The sequence below is a fragment of the Astatotilapia calliptera genome, chromosome 4, assembly GCF_900246225.1.
Source record: "Astatotilapia calliptera chromosome 4, fAstCal1.2, whole genome shotgun sequence".
Taxonomy (NCBI): domain Eukaryota; kingdom Metazoa; phylum Chordata; class Actinopteri; order Cichliformes; family Cichlidae; genus Astatotilapia; species Astatotilapia calliptera.
Window position 1 is genome coordinate 18,532,601 of NC_039305.1, and position 21,870 is coordinate 18,554,470.

Below are 21,870 nucleotides of genomic sequence, written 5' to 3' on the forward strand. Positions count from 1 at the left end.
TTTGTGAACTACTTGCACTTAGGAAATACATATTTTTTCAAGTGAAATTTTCACGAGGTTCAATAATGAGGGACAGTGATGACAGTAAAAGTCAACCCAGTGTTGATGGGGGTGGTCGAAGGTGCAGATGAAGCACCCTCATGGGATGCAAGTGCTGCAAGAAAAAAAAAATGCTACGCCATATGCTAAAACTGTTATTGAGAGGCAAGCTGTGAAGCTTAATAGTCACCCATTTCCTCCATTTCTTTTATATCTTCTTCCTTCTTTTTGTGCCACGGGAGTCCATGACAGCTCCTAGAAGTGTAAAGTAAGGAGTCGTGAAACTGACAGAAAGTAGCTGCCTTATTATCGAGTACCTGGGTGCCACTAATGTCTTAAGAGGTGCTTTTATGACACTGACTTTTGAATCATTTGCTTGATTTAAAAAATAACAAAGACATGATTTGGACTTCTTGGATACTCAATAACTTAATACTCATACTTAATAACCCTGCAATACAATATATATTATACAGTTGGTACAATGGGTACCCCTTTGACATGTTACCAATTTCATCTTTCAAGTGAGGAATCTTTTCCAGATGCCCCACTTGCTATTTCTCCTGCTGTCCCTGAATCACAACCCCCTACAGTGAAATGCATTATCTCACACTAGGGGTTTTAACTAACTGTGACTCCCTCCAATTAGCTTTTTTTTTTAACGCTAGAAGATTTGTCAACTACAATTGCAGTGCTGAGAAGACTAGACTGGAAAGAGACCACGATTAAATGTACTTGAGCCTCTGCATGCATCACTGCTCTTTAAGCACCTGTCGCCCCTCCCTCTCCCAACAAGCAGCACCGCTTCATTTGCTCTTCCATGTTACGAGCTGAACATTTTCATGCATTCAATGTGGACAGCCTTAGCTTCAACCAGACAGTACTTGACAGTTTTAATCATGTCTTTATTCAGCGCATGTCAAGAAAACGCCTGAATTCTTTCGTTCACGCTTAGATTGAGAACACAAAGTGCGTAGCCCTGAGGTGTTTGCCATTTTTCAAAATTGCCTAACACAGATACATCATATGGTCACACCCAGAAACTCTCCCTACTCCCATATTTGGTGTCACTTTTCGCTGCTAAGTTAATTAGAGGTAATTACAATGAACCAATTTTGTATCTTAAATATTAATGCTGAGGAAATTTGATCCCAGGGTAGGAAATGAGTTTAAGATAGATAGATAGATAGATAGATAGATAGATAGATAGATAGATAGATAGATAGATAGATAGATAGATAGATAGATAGATAGATAGATAGATAGATAGATAGATAGATAGATAGATAGATAGATAGATACACAGCCCTTACATGTCTTTCCATGTCTCACAGATATCTTTTACACTTAAATCATACAACTGCTATGCAAAAAAGGGTGTTAAATGAAAACTAAAAAAGATGAAGGGATGTATTTAATTTATAGATGTAACAAGGGTTGATTTACTTAAATTATTATTTTTTAATTATATAAGGCTATAATATTATATAGGTAAATATCCTATTTCCTTGCGACAACACATTTGCAAAGAAGTGTGGATCAACAAAATGAAAAAGCTGATAAAATCATATAGAAAAAAAACTACTTGATGCTATTGATGCTAAAGGTTGTTCTACAAGTTATTAAATCAGTGGTTGTACTTCGTTCTTCACAGGACTCTTTAACTCTAGAATAAAACAAAAAAATATGCACACACATAAACTTAGGTCTAACATTTCAGAGTTCCCTGTTCGTGTTTGCATTTCTTGCTCTAAACCTGTGTTTTACCACAAGTGTCGCAACCAAGCTTAATGGCTGAGACATCGCCAACATTTGTAAATCAACATATTATGAATTCTACTAAGCCAAAACATCCAGTAACCTAACTAGCGATTTTTGAGCCTATTATTTATGCATTAAGTAGGTATTAATTTAGTGATTTACTTAATGAAAAATAGATGCAGAGTTTTGTTTTTTGTGTTTTTTTCAAATGAAGTTGGCGTTTAGTTGCACTCCACACCATGAGTGTCTTGGTTTGACAACCATTAGAGGCTCTGCACCAGCCTTAACACTTAGCTGCAGAGGCAGTAGATATTCCAGCTTGTAGCTTGTAATAAATCAAGCGTTATAGTCAGTAATGGGGGTGGTTAAGCTCTTCACTGCAGCAGTTTTTATTTTTATTTTTTTTCTTTATAAATGCCTTTCTTGAAATGAACAATCGTCCCCATAAAGTAAATGACTTGCTGGATTTGTAGACAATGCTGTCCTGCTGACTGTTTCTTTCGTACCCTGTGCTTAACTCAAATATGAACTATGGCGTGCAGCTTTGCAGAGGAAGAAGAAGGTGGATGCTGTAGCATGTAAGCATGTAAAGCTTGGTTTTGTTTGTTTGCTGTAATTATTGTGATGTCTCTGTTTTCTTGTAAAGAATGTCACAAGACTTGGCTTTAATCAAGTCTAATGTGGTTCTGTAATTACAGCTCAAGCCTGACACATATTTGCGTTACATCAAAATAAATATTTTGTGCACAAAAAAACCCACCTCCTCACTCGCCGTGCATGCAGAAATACGTGCACACAGATACAACTGGAATTTAAATAGAAGAGTATGCTTCGGGGATCAAACAGTAACACCAGATGTGAGTGGATGTGATAATGAACACACGGCTGCTTAGCTGGAAACATTCAGTTCACAAGATCAGATGAGATTCCAAGCTGTCAAAAAAATGTGAGCCAAATATGTTTAAAAAAAAAAAGAAGCATATACATAGCATTAGAAGCAGATTTGATATGAGCGATATGAGCGATGGATGCTTAGCAGATCTGATACATCCAAATTTGACAAATCCATGAAAATGTGGCTGTGCATTCAAAAAAACTGAGGGATTTTCACAGAAACATGAAATGATAATCCATCTTCTCCTGTTTATCCAATTCAGGGTCACAGAGGTGGATGGAGGGGTGCAAGGTTCTTCCTGGAATGTTAGTCAGTCTGTCAGAGAAACACACAACGATTCACATCTACAGCCAATTTAGAATCACCAGTTAAGCTAACATGCATGTCTTTGGACTGTGGAAGAAAACCAGAATACCCAGCATGAACCCACACTGACACAGGAAGAACATGCAAACTCCACATGGAAAAGTCTCAGCTAGGGCTGCTCAATTAATCGAATTTTAATCACGATTACGATCTGGGCTTTCAACGATCATTAAAAATGACTGAGCCGATTATTAGCCCCTCCCTCATTTATCCGCGACACCTTAAAGGCCGGTCCGTGAAAATATTGTCGGGCATAAACCGGTCCGTGGCGCAAAAAAGGTTGGAGACCGCTGATTAAGAGGACCCGAGGGAAGCTCGGAAAGCTAAGCAGAAGTTATTTGGAGAGTGACTGCCGTTGGTTGAAAAGAGAGTTTAAAAAAAAAAACTTCAGTGGTGTTGCACACTATTTTATATTATTTTTTAAAGTCATTGAAGCCGGTCAGAGCAGCACACTCCGTTTTGCGTAACTATTTTTAAATCCCTGTAGAACCTGAACCGTGTAAGCTAGCGCAATAATTTGTTTTGCATATGAAACCGGAGGAGTTGTACTTACATCTGATGCCATCAGCTTGTCCTCGGTCACGGTTTCGTTCCACATATAGCTTTGCAAAATTGCATAAAAAGCGCTTGCAGGAACAAAAACATAATATTCCAGAAACACGCTTTGCCGTTCCTATCAGCTGTTCGTAACACTTCCCACAGTGAAATGATGCACATGCTGTTTTCTTTGCAAATTTGCATCATAGGATTGTTTTTTGTTTTTCCTGCAGTATATAAAAATTGCTGTATCTCCAAAATAAAACTATGAAGACACTCAAAATAAATTTCCTGTGGTGGGAAACTATTTTTTGCAACTTTATTGTATTTAAAGTTTTGAGGGATAAGCCTCTTAAATTTCTCCAAGTAGAAATATATGTAAACAAAACAAAAGCGATTTTCAATTTTTTTTGTAGTTTATTGCACTTTTTTGCAATTTATGTAATTACTATGGACTTAATGCATACATATTATTAAAATATGGGCTATAACAGTTGTATTGATGTATAGCAACTTGAAATGCTCCCACAAATGGCACTACAGCATGTAAAAAAAATAATATAAGCTCTGGTGGACTTGGTTCTATAGTAGGTCTTAAAGGGTTAAATAAATATCGTCAAATAATCGTGATCTCAATTTCAGTGAAAATAATCGTGATTATCATTTTTGCCATAATCGAGCAGCCCTAGTCTCAGCCTGGATTTGAACCAAGAATGTTTCTGCTGCAAAGCGACAATCACCACACTCCCGTGCTGCTTTTCCTCTCATATTCCAGTTTATTTCTTTACATTTGAACTTCTGTAACATCTGTAAAATAAGGCGAACCTAATTTTGGTCAACCAATTATAAGAAAACGTACAATATCTGCTTTGCATGCACCCAGCTTGCAAGTATCAAGTTCTGAGTTAAGTGGTACAGATTCTTTTGATTCTTGATTTCTATCTCTCACTCCATCATGTTTTTACTCACTCCTCCCTTCTAGCTGTCACACGGCTTTGCACTATTTTGCATTCACTTGCTACTGAATTTCTCTTCCATTCCCACCATACTTACAATTTGCCTGTTACTTGCGATTTCTTCTCACAATATCTGTCTTCAATCTTTACTAAAAGGGTGTTTGTAGAATCTTTTAATCACAAGAAAAAAAAAAACGCTATAGCAACAACATACATCTAATTATCTAATACCACACATTTGGAGCTTATAAGCTGTTAAATATTTTAAAAGGTACGTTTTTATGATACATACAGGCTTGGACTGCCCATTGGGAGCACTGGCTGTGGCTCTTGTTTTTAGCTTGCTGTGAATAGCCCTACTTGGCAAATAGGGACACTTATGGATCTCTCTGTAAAAAAAAACGCTAAGAAGAAAGGCAGGGGAAGCCAGAGGGAGAGACTGAAAAAATAAAAGCTTTATTTTTATTTGTTATGCGTCATTATTTATGAGTCCTTACTAAGATAACATGACAATGCAGTTTAAAAATAATCTTTTTTTCCACAGCAGGTCTTGGATTACTCATTTACACCCTGCCTGAGTCAGGTGGTTGTTGTGTTTGTGTCGCTCCCCACATGTCTTTCAACAGAAAAGTTGCCTTCTGGTGAACAAAGTATGCAACACTGATAGACATAATGATTAACTTTTTTCCTGTTTGTCCTTTAGTTAAATTTTTTTTCATTTACTGGCTGTTATAAATGCTTATATAGATATATTAGAAAATATTTAACATCGGTGAGGCCGATGTGTTGGCTGGGATCCAGCAGAAATTAAGAAATATATATAAAACATTTATATTATATGCATAATAAATGTATAATATAATACAGCATATAACTAAAGCCCATTAAGGCAGCAAACAGATAATAATTGTAATAAAAATATTATTATATAGCAACGTTGCCTTAAATTTAACTTTCCAAAACTGCCACTGAAAAGATTTAAAGGGTTTATATTTCTTTCCAATTGTCTTTTATCTTTCAGAAGACTTATCAGTCTCAGAAAAAAGGAGGAGGGTGAAAGAAAGCACGAGAAGAGATGTAACTGTACCGTATCCAAGTTGTGTACACCCACTCATTTAAAGTGGATGGAAGGCAGTTGAAAACCTGCCGTGTATCAGTAAGGTGATGAGGTCAAAAGTATACCGTAGGTGGGGGAGGAGGCAGAATTGAAGCTCTGAACGAAGTGTTGGATGAAGGGAAAAAAAAAACAAGAAGAAGGAAAAAGGAATCGAAAGCAAATAGGGCGAAATAGCTTGTGATACAAAGGGGGGACAACTGCCAGAAGATAGAAAGAATGTGAGAAAGTGATAAAGAGAGGGATAAACACAGAGGCAACAGGACTGACAGGGAGAGCAAGATGATACAGAAGAATGGTGAGGAAAGTAAACAGCTGTTTTGGGGTTCGTTTTTTTTTTAGATGACACTCTAAGACAGATAACAAAAACAAGCCTCATTATAACTTCTATTGTCCCTAGGCTGCTTTAGAAATGTTCGAAGCCATCATTATTGGTTTTCGTGCTTTCCCCTGTCTCTGCCAACCTCTCTCTCACCTTTTTGACAGCTCGGTGAGGGTAAGACTATATTCCAATAATTATGCTGGCTTTTTCTTCTTTCTTTCTCTTTTCTAGCTGTCACCCTCCAGTAAGCCCCAGCAGGAGATCAGATTTTTAAAAAGCCCAAGTGGCTCTACCTATCTCTGAGTGGTAATCATGTCCAGCAATGGCTGATGGTGGACTGATTTACACAGTAACGGATGCAAGTAAACACACATCTATATATATTTATAGCTTGTTTTTTGTCCTCGTTCTGTCGTGGGCATCATTATTTCTTTATATGTGTACGTGGGCATATCTTCAACATATGGTGTGTGATCATACAGAAACAGAAGCTGGTTGGAAGAACAATGGCTTTGGTTGTTAGAACAATGGTTTCATAGACTGCTGGCTGCTACACTGCATTCTCACTTTTCTGTAAGCCAAGCATGTCTCACTTTCATACACATAAATAGAAGTGAATATCACAACTTTAACAAAAGTGCACAGTAATGATAAGAAGCTCATTTGGACACATTCATCTTGGTGAATAATTTCATATTTCAGATATATGTGTGCCTATAGGTTTTTCTCAGCGTTCCCTAAACTAGAAGTCATGTAAGTTATGGCATAGCGGGTAAATGAGGCCTAATATAGCATGAAGGTATAATTATCCTGAAGGTGGAGAACTTACTGGCTTGATTGCCACTTGGAAGGGCTGTAATTTCTGTTACAAATCACAACCAACTCCCATTCATTGCCATGCATAGCAGTGAAAACACTAAAAGTCAGTCAGTATGGTTTCAGAGAAGAGGTGGTGTAAATCTGCCATGAATATGACAAACTGAATAATGACTCCAAAATAAACATTCCCAAGGAGGAAAATGAACATTCAGAGCAACATTCAGGTGTGTCAATCAGTAGGGATGGGTATCGAAAACCGGTTCTTGTTGAGAACCAGTTCCCACTGTTTCCATTCCTTGGAATTGTTTGCCATTGTAGCAGGATACTTTAATAAAGCAAACCTCAGACAACCTCAACTTCTACCAGCATGTCTTGTGTCCGATGAGGGGGGATCAAATTTTGGACCACTGCTACATGCCATACAAGCAGGGCTACAAAGCTGTCTCACACCCGGCTTTTGGGAAGTCTGACCACAACGCCATCTTCCTCATTCCCCAGTATAAACAAAACATACAGAGGGAAGAAGTAACCACAAGGGAGGTGAAACGTTGGTCTGCCCAATCAGAAGCTACGGTTCAGGACGCACTCAACGACGTCGACTGGGACATGTTCAGAGCATGCGCAGTTGACATCAACGAGTTTACAGAAGTAGCAATATGCTTCGTCAATATGCTAGTGGAGGAGATTATCCCCACTGCGTGAGTCACCACATTCCCAAACCAGAAACCGTGGGTGGACAGATCGGCTCCAACACCATTGTGAAGTTTGCTGACGACACAGTGGTGTTGGGTGCCATCTCCAACAACGATGAGACGGCCTACATGGATGAAGTGAAGAATCTGGCATCATTGTGCCAGGACAACCATCTCCAGTTGAACGTTGGCAAGACCAAGGAGCTGGTGGTGGACTTCAGAAGGAGTCAGCACAGAGACTACAAGCCCATTATCATCAATGGAGCTCCAGTGGAGAGGATGTAGTCCTTCAAGTATCTCGGTGTCCACATCTCCTCAGACCTGACATGGTCTGCCCACATTCAGGTCCAGACCAAAAAGGCTAGGCAGCGCCTGTACCACCTACGACAACTGAGGAAGTTCAGGGTCTCTCCAGAGATCCTCAGGATTTTCTATACAGGCGCTGTGGAGAGCATCCTCACACAGAACATCACATCCTGGTTTCAGAACAGCTGTGTTAAAGACTAAAAAGCTCTTCAGAGAGTGATCCGTACAACAGAACGCTGCTGCAGGATTGCTCTCCCCCCGCTTCAGGACACTTACACCAGGAGATGCTGGACTAGAGCAGCGCAGATACTGAAGGACATGTCCCATTGTCTATTCTTATTTAATTCACTAAATGTGCAGAATTCACCTGCTTGCTGCATACATGCCACTACTGCACATTCACCTGCTGGAAGCACCCATCGGAAGAGGATACACTGTGATCATAAAGGGAAGGACATGGTCGGCAACTTAAGCAGGCTGTGGCATTTAAACAATCCTCAGTTGGTACTATATTTATTATATATATATTGGGCCTTAAGTGACAGTGAGCCTATGTGTGAGTTGGATTGTCTTTGAAACAACCTTTACAGCTATTTACCAACTCATTGAGTATCTGCTAGGTGGCTAACAGATCACTCCTATTCTGGGCTACCTAGATAGTATAACCCTGACATGCTTCCCAGGTTTAAAATAACGCGGGGCTAAGTCTCAGACGACATACTGTTCCTCATTTGCTGCTCTAGTTTCATCTTCTTAGCACTGTATGTGTGCGCAGCGATAGGTGTATGTGTGCGTGCATCTTAATTGAGACTTCGCCACACACAAATGATGACCCAGTAAAAACTTCCTGTGACTAAAAATGACAGTATACCCAAATTTTTTTAGTGACACATTTGCTTACTGGAGGAGAAGGCTGCAGCACAGAGTGACATGAGAAACGGCACAGAAAAAAAAGGCTGAATAAAACACACCATTGCTTAGGAGATAAACTCCGACTCACTATGCTGTGTCTTAGTTCAGTTATTCCTGGAAGTTGCTACTTTTTGGGCAGTACTGAGCACATTAGTGCACCACTCCTTCATGAATTATTTGTTATAAAATTTTCATCCAGAGTATGTTAACAAGCTCATACAGTTCTCTTAGTGCAAGCAGGAGACTTGGTTGGTGTTTATTTCTTAAAAAATAACTGGATCAAAACAACAGAGGAAAATCCCAGAATCTACCGGGCCAGATAAAAATAGAATGTGTAGCAATACATCATTTAAGCTTCATATGCATGTCATTCACAGCAACAGTCATCACAAGACCCTATCATATAGGAGAGACTCTCTCAGCAATCAGACAATCCACTTGGCAACAGTGGGGAGGAAGAACCCCTGTTTAATAAGAAGAGATCTCTTGCAGGGAATAAAAAAAGGGACATAAAAGCACCAAGAACAGCAAACAGAATAAAACCCTACAGAAAACTACAGGACTGGATGAGAAGTGATAACTTCATAACATAATGTTCCAGGTCAGCCTGAGACTAGAGCATGGTAACTAATGGCTAACTCATTACTAGCTTTATCACAAAGCAAAGTTTTAAACCTCATCATAAAAGCCGAGATGACTTGTATATCTGTCTGTTCAGTGAGGGCTGATGCAGTACCCAGTACTCACTTTAAAACACATTCTTATTTTAAGATAGAAATAAAGGTTGTAGAGAGGCAACAGAACAAGCTCAATTAGCTTACAAGAACTAAGGCTTGTTCACAGTCATCATTATGCAAATTTCAAAGCTACTACAACTGCTATTACTTATCCATGCAATCAGTATCCAGGGGCTCCTCTAATCAGCCACCTAGAAAAAACAGAATAATCCTGAGAAGGAGGCGAAGGCTATTAGAAGAAGATAGCACAGGGCTTCCAGGTGGTCCCATTTAGTAGTATAAGTAAGAAATTGCAGTTACCAGTATAACCGGAGGTCAAGATGAGGTCTTAAAGTCCAAGAAATCTTTCAGAGCAAACTGCTTGCTCTCAAAAACCAATGACGTAAAAAAAGGGAAATCTGTGGACAGCGCTGGGTTCAAGAACCTTGTAAAAGCTGGTCTGAACCATCCCGCAACTGCTCGTGAAAACCTTTTTATCAGTGTTCTGTATGAACGAGGAGTCATAGTGGACATAGTGTATATGGTGATTCACTTATCTCCAAGGGCACACCTACATCCATCCCACCACGTCCCTCTTACGCTGACAGGACTGAACATTAAAGATCGCAAAGACCTTACAATATCAAAGCACTCATAAAACATACATGGTACACAGTAAAAACACACTCACACACACAGACACACAAATACAGTACTTTTTTAAGCTGTATCTGCCCATGAAAAAAAATGTAGCCAAAGAAAACCCCAAGCTGGTTACGGATGCATGAAATCTCCACGGGATGGTTCTCTGAATGATGTGAATGATATTTTCTTTGATGATATTTCTCTGTCTTCCTCTGCCTCAAACTCTCATTGTCATTTATCATACCCTTTTTGCTGAGCGGCTGTTGTTGCTACTGGATCAAGTTTTTTCAAGCATACTGATCTGATTATAGTTGTTTCAAGATAGGTCAGCTTATGCAACATGTATGGCTCACTGCATATGGAGGATGTCTCTTCTACATTTTCTCCTACTGTGTCTTCCCACTCTCTAGGTTTGGTGGTCATACCTCTGGGAAATCATAAGCCTAAACTATGTTTGTTATTTTGCAGGCATTATTTTATAGAACAATACTTTATACATCCATCCATCCATTCTGAATTCTCTTTTTCCTCTTCCACCTATTTTGTAAATATTAATAATCATCTGTTTGGTGTCTGTGCTCAACTGTTAGACACTAAATTAATCTTGCTTGGTTATGAGAAACAGCAGCCCCCTGAAGAGGTTACTGCAGGGGTTGCATAATTACTAGGAGTTCTTAGAAGAGCATCCATTAAATTGTGCATGCAAAAAAAAAAGATTACACAATAATATACAATAGTATACAACCAAAAGCCATTTTTCTCGTATCCTGCAGAGATTAGGAACATTTCTCCTCGTCTGGTGGAGTGCACCACCATAATGTGAATGTCAGCATAGATTAGCATAAATGAAATAAGGCTCATGTAAACTCATTCTCTCCTTCTAGATAAATACTCAAAGCCTTGCCCTTGCTTTCTCAAATTTAAACGTTCTCCATTTCGATGCAACAGAAAAAAATATACTATAAGCCATAATGTCTATTTAAGGTTTGTCTTCTCCCATAATCTGTATGTCTCCTATTAGATCGGCTTCATTTAAAGATTGGCCCATCCATCAAAATGTCTCATGTCTTCTCTTCTTCTAATGGAGAGGATGCCTCAAGAAATATGTGAGCATATGCAACTGATACATGGGCCATTTTTGCAATGGCAGAGTTTACCTCATATGTTGTCAGAGAACACAAAGTACAGTTTTACGCGTGCACGTGCCTGTGTTTTCAGTGATGGATGCGCTGTAACACTACAGATTGTTGGCATGGCTATTGCTAGCGCTAGAGCTAGTGCTAGGTTCAGACAACACATCTATCGACACAAAAGCTGAAGACAGTCAGTATGAACATTTGCAGGAGTTTTAGGAACCAATTAGTAAAGCTTCTCAGAAGGTCACTCATGTCGGCAGCTAATTAAAAAGTCAAAGTATATTTATTTTGTCAGTCTAAGCACCTACATGTATCCATAAACTGATGATAACAAGGAATTATTACCAAAAGAGCAAGACAATGAACCAGCAAAAGTCATTGCAAAGGTGTATTACATTAGTTTATAAAACACAACTCAATTTCCATAGGAAACGTATGGCTCAAAAAGAAATGTGCTGATCTATTGGTGCATTCCTACTGAAAATGATTACTAGAAACACTTCACTGATTTAACAGTTATTGCAAGTAAAAAGAAAATAGTGTATAAATAAATACATGTAAAAAGACTATCACTGTATAAAACTCTCACAACTTATTGAATGTCAGTTTATACTAGACAGACAGACAGACAGACAGATAGACAGATAGACAGATAGATAGATAGATGACAAAAATAAAACATTTCTTCACAATCGACTGTCTCCCGCACAGATGCAAAAAATGTTCAAAACTAAAATTGCATTTACAGCAATAATTGCAATTTCTACTCAGTTCTTTTTCTGTCACTGGCACTCTTACAAGCACAAGGTACTGATAATTACTTCAAGGCTTCAGCTTCATTAGCCAGCAGACCTGGCACCCAGATTAACACTTCAAAGAGCTGAGCTGAGAGAAAGAATGAAGGATGTTGGCAGCTATAAAAATATGAGGTACTGTTAAAAAGTTTTTCCTTTGCAAGAGAGAGATAGGACGAGTGAGAGAAGAACTTACATCGGGACGAGTCATGACTTGATATGTGAATTTTCTTTCCTTTTTTCACTTTATCAGGTTTGATCCCTCTCTTTAATTTGTTGTGGACTAGATTCTGTGTTGCTAGGCACATGTGTGCAACACACCTGTGTTAACTGCCTGTTCTGTTTTTGAGTGCACTGATGCAGGCATAAATGAGTTACATGAGGGAATGAAACAACACAGAAATATCTATGCATGCACAGGCAAAGCAAGGCAAACAGCTCATGAGCAATGCTGATCATCATTTAGCCTTTTTTCTGCGTGCCATACAGTGGGGCAAAAAAGTATTTAGTCAGCCACCGATTGTGCAAGTTCCCCCACTTAAAATGATGACAGAGGTCAGTAATTTGCACCAGAGGTACACTTCAACTGTGAGAGACAGAATGTGAAAAAAAAATCCATGAATTCACATGGTAGGATTTGTAAAGAATTTATTCGTAAATCAGGGTGGAAAATAAGTATTTGGTCACCTCAAACAAGGAAAATCTCTGGCTCTCACAGACCTGTAACGTCTTCTGTAAGAAGCTTTTCTGTCCCCCACTCGTTACCTGTATGAATGGCACCTGTTTGAACTCATCATCTGTATAAAAGACACTTGTCCACAGCCTCAAACAGTCAGACTCCAAACTCCGCCATGGCCAAGACCAAAGAGCTTTCGAAGGACACCAGGAAAAGTATTGTAGACCTGCACCAGACTGGGAAGAGTGAATCTACAATAGGCAAGCAGCTTGGTGTGAAAAAATCAACTGTGGGAGCAATCATCAGAAAATGGAAGACATACAAGACCACTGATAATCTCCCTCGATCTGGGGCTCCACGCAAGATCTCATCCCGTGGGGTCAAAATGAACATGAGAACTGTGAGCAAAGATCCCAGAACCACACGGGGGGACCTGGTGAATGACCTGCAGAGAGCTGGGAACAAAGTAACAAAGGTCACCATCAGTAACACACTACAACGGCAGGGAATCAAATCCCGCAGTGCCAGACGTGTTCCGCTGCTGAAGCCAGTGCATGTCCAGGCCCGTCTGAAGTTTGCCAGAGAGCACATGGATGATACAGCAGAGGATTGGGAGAATGTCATGTGGTCAGATGAAACCAAAGTAGAACTTTTTGGTATAAACTCAACTCGTCGTGTTTGGAGGACGAAGAATACTGAGTTGCATCCCAAGAACACCATACCTACTGTGAAGCATGGGGGTGGAAACATCATGCTATGGGGCTGTTTTTCTGCCAAGGGGACAGGACGACTGATCCGTGTTAAGGACAGAATGAATGGGGCCATGTATCGTGAGATTTTGAGCCAAAACCTCCTTCCATCAGTGAGAACTTTGAAGATGAAACGAGGCTGGGTCTTCCAACATGACAATGATCCAAAACACACCGCCCGGGCAACAAAGGAGTGGCTCCGTAAGAAGCATTTGAAAGTCCTGGAGTGGCCTAGCCAGTCTCCAGACCTCAACCCCATAGAAAATCTGTGGCGGGAGTTGAAAGTCCGTGTTGCTCGGCGACAGCCCCAAAACATCACTGCTCTCGAGAAGATCTGCATGGAGGAATGGGCCAAAATACCAGCTACTGTGTGTGCAAACCTGGTAAAGACCTATAGTAAACGTTTGACCTCTGTTATTGCCAACAAAGGTTATGTTACAAAGTACTGAGTTGTATTTTTGTTATTGACCAAATACTTATTTTCCACCCTGATTTACAGATAAATTCTTTACAAATCCTACCATGTGAATTCATGGATTTTTTTTTCACATTCTGTCTCTCACAGTTGAAGTGTACCTCTGGTGCAAATTACTGACCTCTGTCATCATTTTAGGTGGGGGAACTTGCACAATCGGTGGCTGACTAAATACTTTTTTGCCCCACTGTATATATTAAAAATATACAGGAAGCTGCACCAATGATGCAACCTAAAGAGAGCAGTATTATTGAATGGTAGATGCAGTACACTGAGAGTATACTGTCTACTACACTACTACGCAAGAAAAGAGTAGAAGAGGCCAGGACACAGTGAAAGGACTATAACTCCTACCAACTTATTTCATTTCTTTGTTTTATGTTATATGTAAATTTGGCAGGTTATATTAAACACAGCCAGTGTTTCAAATAATTTGGAACTTGGAAACTAAACTATGTTCTGCTTTCTAAGTATATATCAAAGTTCTCACATTACAGTCTATTTAAGCTGTATTTTAATCATACAAATAACCAAAGGTGCAGAAAGGAGAGACACTATAACATAATTTGGTGGCAGCAGAATAACATTTACATAATTACATTTCCTGACAGCAGATGTTTTCCACTTGCGTCACCTTATTAACACATTTTCCACACGTACCACTATGCAATTTCCATGTAAATACAGCGAAAAGTCTGTGCACCGTTACATCACACAATAAACAGTTAAGAAGTGTGATATTTACTAAAAAGAGAGTCCTGTAATAATATTTATTGGGCCGTATGTTTGCTCTATCCATTCTCATGTACTGGATTAGAATCTGGATTGAGAATGTGCAGATGGATGGACAGAAGAAGAAGCTACTAATCAAAAAATATTAAATATGCTTCCTTGTCAGTTTACAATGTGCTTTTCGAACACACAACACAAGCAAAGGCGTATCTCCTCACTGGTGCTACACATCTGCTAGTTGTTATATCAAGTAAAAACAACCAGGCCGGTCAATAAAAACAACATTCACATTTCTCAGTACGAAATGATATAATTAATATTTACGCTGTTGTATAATTCACATAGCCCACTGTTATACTGCATAGACTGATGCCTGCTTAACCCGAATTAGTCAGCATAGCAATTACTAATAACAATTACATGCTTCTGGTTATTGCATGCACAAACTGTGCACCACTCCACTGTTAAAAGGTGATGCACAGACTATTGAGGCATATGCAGGCAGCTTTTCAGCTGCAGTGATTTTAATTTAATCCATCATTTCTGTAAATACTTTTGGCAAACGTAGCTAAATGTTAGCAACATTTTCTAGCTTCACAAGCTGTCTTTAAAAAAAACTGCTTGTGCCTTTATAAGAACAAGGTTGAGGTAAGTGTTGGATAAATATAATACTCGTATATGAGGACTTCTTGGGGCCATTTGTGTCAATTTTGTCTCAGTTCAATTCAATTCAATTTGAGCAAGCACATGGCAACAGTGGGAAGGAAAAACTCCCTTTTAACAGGAAGAAACCTCAGGCAGAACCAGAAAAAAAAATAAAGAGTTACTTTCAGCTGGTCCCTTGTCACAAGTGGTTATGTCGCATGTTTGACTTGGCAGAGCTTTACACAGGATGCCTTTCCAGACGCAAACCAAGCTAGAACCTTTCACAGACCAAGCTAATGCATTTCTCACTACACTATGGAAGTATACACATCTAAATGTAAAAAATAAAAAGAGGCCAAAAGTATTTCACTGTTGTCGCGGTTCGAATTTTGAGGAAGAGACATACGACTGAAAGTCCATAGTGGGTCAACACAAATGATTTTATTAAAACACATTTATGTGGTGAAGATAGGGTCTGCAAAACATCAGGCTCCATCTCCCGCCTGACAATAGGTGGTTGTAATATTTATACTTATGATGACCAGTAACTCGCGTCACTAAAACAGAACAGTTCCTCTTTCAGTTCCTCCACCGCCTCCCAGATGCATCCTGTTATTACACTTTTCTAGACTTAAACAACACTTGCAATCAGTTTACCCAGACAGGCTATGTGTCTGTGTCGTTAATCTAAGTGCATGACCCCCCTCTACATCATCTGTTACCAGGCAAACTCCACAGCACAGGGCACACAGCCTTTATTTCCTTTCTTAAACAATCTTAGAAAATATATGTTAAATTGTATATATATATAAGCAATCCTTCCAGCTTGAACTTTGCTCCACTGATCGGCCAGACATCGCACTGCCCGTAGCTTCAAACCATTAATTAACTTAACCGAGCTTCAACCCTTTAATTATGCAATATGTGTATAACGTGATTACAGTTGCACCTGCAATGAAAGATTATGTGCTTATACTAACACCTGAAATACAGACTTTAATATAACCTCACCAGTTTCAATAAATGTGTCAATGAAATGACAATAATGATAAATCATAAATGATACAACAGTAATAATAAGGATTATGAATAGTAACATAGATTATGAATGTAAAATAATATTTCATCTCGACACTGTGCAGCATAGCCTTGCAGGTCAGTGTATGCAGATAAGCAAATGCATCACTTAACACCCTTGACCGCATTCGGTGTGTTGCATGTGTGCATAGCAAAGTGTTGGTGGGCAAAAGTTGAAAAAGCTCAGAACTCATCAGTAAAACCTGTCACACACTCGATGAGACTCAAACTGCGAGGTAATTTAATGCTTCATTCCTTCAGCCCTTCACTGACAGCACCCATATACATGGACAAGACTCCAGACAGCACTGACACACATACACACACACACACACCCCAAATGTCTTTCAATTTATCTGTTTCAAACTGCTCTACACCCACAGATACACAATAACACATTCACACATGGCTTAGTTTTCTCACGCGCACATAGCCAGACACAAACATACACAAAGTCTCAGGCTGCCACCCGATCGATAATCCCATTATAGCTGAAAAGGCTCTTTTATTTGTTCTGATTGAGTTTAGGGGGAGGAAAAGGCATGGCTCATAATTAAAGCAGGATTTGCTAGATTGATGGTTAAATGGGATGAAAGCGGAATTTAAACAGACAATTGCTGTCGCACATGTGAAAACGGTATGATAAAATATCCCTTCCCCAAAGACAAAGGCTCAAATTTGCCGTCCATCCGACTTCGCGAGCTGCATATTTACTCCTTCTCAAAGTGGCAAAGGTGTAGGTGTGAGTACAACGGAGCGGGTGAGGGCCACACCTCTCTCAGTGAAAACGAGGACTTGAACAAGAGTCATTATGTTGTATTTGCCTCCAAATAGAGTTTATGCAAATGCTCTTGGCCACAGTCCATCATAAGAGCCGTGAAAAGCATGCAGAGCTTACACATTTGTTCACAAATATGTCTGCAGGTGTGAACATGCCAAATCCCTGTTTATTAGGATATTCTCACACTATGTAAACATGCAGAAAAATAAAGTGAATGCCCCAAACACATTATATAAGAACTAATTTGCTCATACAGGGCAACTCTTAGAAAAATATGGTATAGTGTGCCCTTGTGAATCTGCTCCCTTTGGCTTTAACAACACCTTCATTAGTGGCAATTACTGCCCATGTATTACTGTTTTACTGCCCATGGAGTAAACAATAAAAACAGTGAAAACAGACCAACAATATCAGTTAAAGTTAAAATACTTCATGGACTTTAATTGCTTTCATAGTCAACTTACTTGGCAAAGAATTATTGCATTGCAAGCACAAAAATTTGCACTGTGCTGTAAGATGAACAGTAGAAGCCGCAAATGTTAAATCTTTTGAATATGAATCACTTCACCGATGTATTCCTAAGTGGCAGGTTCCTTGTAATCATTAGATTAGACTTCAGACTGAACTCATTATTTTGGGCTAAAACTACGGCGAGAAATCAAATGTCATAATAATGTGAAGCTGCAATATCCTGCAAAGCCCTTCACCCTTGACTATGTCTTTAAAACTTCAATCACTAGCACCTCCAACCGAGAAGACTTTACCATGAAGTTCCCAAGTTTGACACATTTTTTTTGTTTTACAGAAATTTGATGTTTCTCAATATTAACACAAAGTTGAAAGGCTTCGGAATGTAAGAAAGTCAGCTACCATGTGGCCAAATAAGTTAGTCATCAAAAGCAAGGAAACAAAAAGGAAAATCACTGGTTGCACAATGTATTTGAACCTCAAAACATTTGATCCTCTTTGATATACAGCCTACAGACAAAAATGATATACCTGAACACACAGAAATAATATTCTTCTGTTCCCTTCAAAGTGAGTATTCCCTAGTTTAGCAGAAACTAGAAACTTCTGTAGGCATTTTGCATGAATTTCAAACAGTCTGTGATGCTGGTTTGGTGATAGTTTTCATCTATAATTCCTGTGTTTCTTCCAGAGATTTCCCCATTTAAAACCCTCCCACAAGCTGGCTTTCAAATCTGGTCTTTGTCTATGTCAATCCTTGGTGGGTTTGATAGTGTTTTTAGAAGAACTTTTAGTGGTGAAGCTATAAACAAATTCTTTTTTTGGAGTCATAGTTCAGATGAATTTCTATCAACCTGAGGCTTCAAAAGCACAAAACACACACGTGTTCTATATTTTGTCAGCACATATAAACACATCTCTTTTAAAAATTGCCTTAAAAATCAAGCCAGTTCACTTTCTCCACAATATTAATGTGCCCATTATGAATTATAACCATGAGTGGCATTTCAGATGAGCACTGAGGATACAGGTCGTCAAACAAATCAGTGGGAAAACCAAAGAAGACAAAAGTCCTCTGTAACTGTAAAAAGCAACAATTTTAGGCATAATTTATTGGAGTATCTCACCTTTGTAGGTTTTCAAAAGGAATTAAATGTTCACTTCTGCAAATATGACAATTAATTGGTATGACGCTATATGGAAAAACCTGAAATGTTAATGATTTAGATCTTTGACTTGCAGGCATAAATCTTCCACAGTTTCACGGCAAGTAGGTCAGGAACTGAATTTGGCCTTGATATTTATGATTAGCACTTCCCCTTTAAATAGAGATTTGTATGCAAAAAGGGCACATTTCATCCTGCAAGCCAATTAGGTCGTTAAATATACAAGTAAGGCAGCAATGCTTGTCACTGTGTCCTGGGCAGCGCTATCAGTTATATTTTGCACCCACTGTGGTTGATTTTTTTAAATCAAACACAAACAAATGTTTATTTATTTATTAATTTTAGGTGTGGCTTTCTTAAGATAAATATCCTCTTTTTTTACATTAAAATCTTAAGGGTTGTTTCTGGGTTTTCCTTTTTGTTTTAATCAATGAGCTCTTTTGCAATTTTTAAAAACATATCGGTAAATCTGCATTAAGGTAACACTAGGAATGATGTCTTTCTCAGATTAAACATTTTCAACTTTATTTGACTGATTCTAGATTGATTTGCAGATTTTTTGCAGTCCCTGCATACATCATTATTTTTTATTTAAGCGAGAAGTACCTGCTGCTGTGAATAAAGGGTTTCCTTGTGATGAGACAGGACTTCTAGCTCCAGCAGAGAGGCTTGAGCTCATAGTGACTGGTAGCGCATATAAAGGCACATATAAAGGCACTGCAGTCATGCTGAGAGCATGCGTATGCTGGAATCTATGTGGATGACACACAATCTTTGCTTGAAACCATGTCTGTCTTTGAGGAATAGGGGTCAACATTTGCAAATCCCACTGCACAAAAAAGGAATAAACTACCACTGTTTTTCTAGCAGCTATTGCTTTTCATTAATAATTCTTACAGGGTAGGTGACACTAGTATGCTGGTACTCAGAAAAAAGGGGTAACGTCTTTTGGGACACATTAGTACCATCCACCTCTTGAACAAATCTCTACTTCTGGGCCTCTAAGATATTAAAATTAGGGCCAAATAGATATTTAATGAGTGAACTGAATGTTCACTCATGAATGAAACCAAAACAAATATTGGTATGAAAAAGTCAAAATCATTATACTGCTAACAGCCAGATTTACTAAGTTGCCCCAATTACAATAATGTGCAAACGGTAATGGCAAGTTCTGCGCGTATCTACTAACAATGTGTTAATTCCTAAACAATAGTGACCAGCAAGCTATTTCTGCCTAAGGACACCTTGTGGGTATCAATGTGACACCTGTCTAACAGAATTGCAGCATTTGACGCACTGAGAGGAGAACAGGTTGGGGCATTGTCACATTAATTTGATTATGCAATTCCTGCCAGAGCACAGGGATGCCAAAGAAGTCCAATGTTGTTTGAGCTTGTAAGCCATACAGTCAGAACATGTTATTTAAAGCAATCACTTAATGGGGGACAATGAATGCAACATTTCCCCCAGTTACTAACCCTTTCCATGAGACTATACTTATATCACTGGACGTCTCTATTGCTAAAAGTGAAAACAAAAATTCAGAACAATCTTGTGCCCTCGAATACGAATTCCCAAGCAGAAAGCTAAAGAAGGTCGGACTTATACATTGAACCCGTTCAAGAAACGTTATCTTAAAATCCGCAGCTGCACTACGCCTTTTTACTGTGGAACTGGTGCTTATTTTAAATAATTAGAAAATTAGGAAAAAACTAAACAGGCCTTTGTCTCCTTAAAAAGCCTTTTGGAAATACTTCAACATCAAGAAATGACGGTCTAACCAAAAACAAACACAAAGGTCATACTAAGAAAGTTAGAAGGAGAACAAAAGCCTCAAGGCATTCATTTTTAGCAGTGATTATGCAACTGGTGACAAACACTGTTGGGCTGGTAAAAAAAAAGACCCAATAAAGACAGAGAACCTACTCTGTCTTATAATTTAATACTTACAGTATGTGGCCCACACACACATTATTGTTATGATCTGATTTTATCTTCCGTTGTTTTATGGATCCAAAGTCTCATTTTTATGTTAAACCCACTACATATGATGAGGCTGTAGCTCTAAGGGGAACTGGCAGGTTCACAACTGTAACTACAAACCTCCCCTTCTCTATCACAGTCAGGACAAATCACACAGCACTTTTCGTTTCACATAAAAGTTGAGGTCTTAAATCACTGTTGTATAAGGTAAGCATATCGCAGCTAATAACAACAGTCAAAACTTCACATAGCACATAATTCTAAAAGAGAGAGCTACGTTTCAGGTGTATTTCCTCACATCCTTGCTCCTGCATGGCCAATCAGTGTTTATGCAATAAGAGAAAGATAACATCCAATAACTACATCTCTGCTCGCCATGGTCAGTCTACATTATTCCATCACTTAGCTCTGATTAGTCGTAGGTCTATCCAAGGCACTTTACTCTGCATTCATTGGTAATGGCCGAAACTAAAACCTGATCTAAGAGGTTCAGACGCTCATCCATCTGCCATTGCCAAGCTATAAGGACTTTAAGCAGCGAAGAAAGGAAGAAAAAAGAAAGATCAATCCTAAACATCTGGCAGTCATTATGAGGAAGACTAAAGTCAAACTGAAGGACATTAATTGTGTTGAAATGCTCAGGTTTCAATTCTTTATTTTACAGATGCTTTGTGGGATGCAGTCTGTTAGCATCAGACAGTCACAAATAAAACAGAACTGAACGGCCTGTATTTACATATATTTTGTTATAAGGAAACACATCCCTCCTCTAATCCCCCGTTGCTCATGAGAAATAACATTTTGGCAAAAAAAGCCCAGAAAGTGTGACCATACACTGAAGCTGTTCCAGAAATGGTTGAAAGAACAAACACTGCATTTCTGGCTGATTTCCAGGAGCATACACTCAGCTCACTTTTTAACTACTTGAAGCTTAGAAGAAGGTACGCGACATCTACGCGCACACTTTGAGCAGAAATTGTCGCCTCTCATAATTACACATGTGAAAACATTGTTTGATTTGATTTTCTTTGGTTTGCTTCCAAAAACAAAAACTCAAATCTTTTAACAATGATGTATAACTGCTGTTTTCTTTTGTCTTTTCTTT

The 21,870-nt window shown here is 38.8% G+C and overlaps 1 protein-coding gene across 2 annotated transcripts in view; it reads right to left on the reverse strand.

Moving 5' to 3' along the window:
- elfn2b (extracellular leucine-rich repeat and fibronectin type III domain containing 2b) overlaps window positions 1-21,870 on the reverse strand; it is a 72,046-nt gene that overhangs the window by 26,595 nt on the left and 23,581 nt on the right. The gene's annotated exons all lie outside the window — the stretch shown is intronic.